The sequence below is a fragment of the Diabrotica undecimpunctata genome, chromosome 9 (genome assembly GCF_040954645.1).
Source record: "Diabrotica undecimpunctata isolate CICGRU chromosome 9, icDiaUnde3, whole genome shotgun sequence".
In the NCBI taxonomy this organism is placed as follows: Eukaryota; Metazoa; Arthropoda; class Insecta; order Coleoptera; family Chrysomelidae; genus Diabrotica; species Diabrotica undecimpunctata.
This window is the reverse complement of record NC_092811.1, coordinates 8392490-8395183: the sequence shown is the minus strand read 5'-3', so window position 1 is coordinate 8395183 and position 2694 is coordinate 8392490.

Sequence of the window (2694 nt, the reverse complement as noted above, 5' to 3'; positions counted from 1 at the left end):
TTTTTTAGGGATGGTTATAAATGCTGACTTCAGCCACTCTTGTGGTATTAATCCCGTATCGTACACCGTGTTGAATAAATCTGCCAATACTTCCAAGTTATCCTCTTCCACTAGTTTAAACAGTTCTACTGGTATTTCATCTAATCCAGCTGCCTTATTGTCTTTAGAGTTTTTGAAAGCATATTTGATTTCATTTATCGTGATATCTATCTATCTATATATCTATGTCATATCATATTTTGTTTATAGTTCTTCTATCTCTTTACATTGTTTTATTAAATAGATTTCCTTGCTGTTTTGATTTTTTCCTTAATTATTCGTTGTATTTCTTTATACTTCTGTAGATCTTTTCTTTTATATTTCTTTGTTTCTTTCATCTGTAATAGTATTTATTCTGTCATCCACTGTTTTTTAGCCTCTGACCTATGTTGTATCAAACTTTCTTGACCTGGTTTCAGTAATGTGGTTTTAATATTACACCACTTTTTATTTACATCCATAATTTGTTTGTTGTCAGTTAGTGTTTTTTGCATATTAACATTCACATTATTTTTTAATTCGTTTTTTATTTCACGTCATTTTATTTTCACGTCAGCAACTAACGGATTGTGGTCTGAGTTAACATCTGCTCCAGGATAAGTTTTAACTGAGATTATAGAGTTTTAATATCTGCTATTTACGAGTATAAAGTCTATCTAGTTTCTGACAATATGGTTTTATGTATGTGAAGGAGACGTCGATGTATATAGTCTTCTCTTAGGAATCTGAAACCAAGTATTAGCAATTACCATATTCTTTTCTTGGCAGAATTCTATGAGCCTTTCTCCTCTCTTGTTTCTAGTTCCTAATCCGAACTGTCCAACTATATTTTCAACTGTACCTACTCCAATTTTTGCATTAAAGTTTCCTAAAATGTAAGTAATATCTCTAGATTTTGTTAACTTGATTGCATTGTGCAATTCTGAATATAACTTTTCGATCTCATCTTCGGTCTTATCAGCTGTGGGAGCATAGACTTGGAACATATTAATATTACTTCTTTCTGAGATTTAAATCACACCTAGCACTGATTTTCTAACAGTGTTGCTTATAATGAAAGCTACTTCGTATCGATGATCAGTTTTGTCTCCTCCAGTGTAATAAATATTGTGGTTATTTATTGATATCTCTCCATTTCCTGACCATTGTACATCACTAACCCCAAGTATATCTATATTTAGCCTCTCTTTCTCTTTAATACCATTAGGTGATTTTCCAGGCTGATACATACTTCTTACATTCCAGGTAGCTATTTTTATCTGAGAGGGTTGAGTATTTTTTTTTTGGTTTTTTGTGCAAGGGTTTCGCATGTTGACGACCGAAGAGTCCTTGTGTTCTGATGGTTGTCCTCCCCTGCCGGATTTTGGTCTCCGATAACCACAATCAATAATGTCTCTTGCGCAAATAGTGCTAGCCATTATAATTTATATTAGAGATGTCATCAGGGACCTTTATTACAGTGGTTTCTCGTTGCTTTTTGCATTCTGATGCCGTTGACCACTTTTTTGGATTGGATCTTCCGCCTTCGGGACCAATTTCTCAGTCTCAGGACAACAGAGTGTCCTTCCACTTACTAGCTCATCCGCCCTAAGCCATTGGCCAGTAAATGGTGGATTGCTTATCCTGGCAGGAAGAGAAACACTAGTGTCACATAAACCAAAAAAAAAAGACATTCTGTTATATTCCACTATGCACCATGAGGACGATGTTGATCCTGTAACTGGAAAACTGGAAATCATATTAGCATATAACAGCAAAAAAAGCAATGTTGGTACCGTAGATAAATTATGCGCACAATATGATGTAGTACGTTGTAGTAGAAGAAGGTTGTTTTGTAGGAACATATAAATCCAATTTGCAATGACTAACAATATTCCTAAATAAATAAATAAATTTTAATATGATTTTTCCCATCTCTTATATTTTTTTATGATAAGTCTTAGTGAAATAATGTTTTTTGTTTAAGATAGTTCTTGAAGACTGATATGTTTCAATTTTAAATTAATTGTAATTTGTTTAGTAAAAAAGAGAATGAATCAAACTATTACAAAAATTGTGGACTATTTTTTGTGCTACGTATATTAAAATGAATCTGGATTAGTCACAGTCCCAAGAAAAAGATTTCCCCGATCTAGTTATCATAGTCTCGAACAGGGTATTTTTTTGCTTATTTCCCTATACTATACTGTATTTTTATGTATGAGAGAGTAATAAAACAATAAATTATGTATGCAAATCCCTAAACTGTTGATACGGGTGACTCAATGAAAAACAGATATTTGTCAACAAGTTTACAGAAGTATAGAGGAAAACAATTTTAAATTGACTATGACCACCAGGTATAAAGGTTGGAGCAGAATAGAATACAATAGTTGTGAGGTTTACTAATCCCTAAATAAGGTTGCCAGTGTCGGAGTGATGAAGGTTAACAGGTACTAATGAATTTGCAAGAAATGTAAGATGTTTATTTTATTGGTTATATATAACCAATAAAAGTTTAATAAGTACCTACCTATTTGCAAAATAAAGTTTAATTCTTTAGATAAAATAAAACGTTTTATTTTATCTGAAATGAGTGCAACAATCAAACAAATCAAAATCAAAACAATGGTTTCAACAATCAAACATTTAATTCCAGGAATCTACGACAGTAAT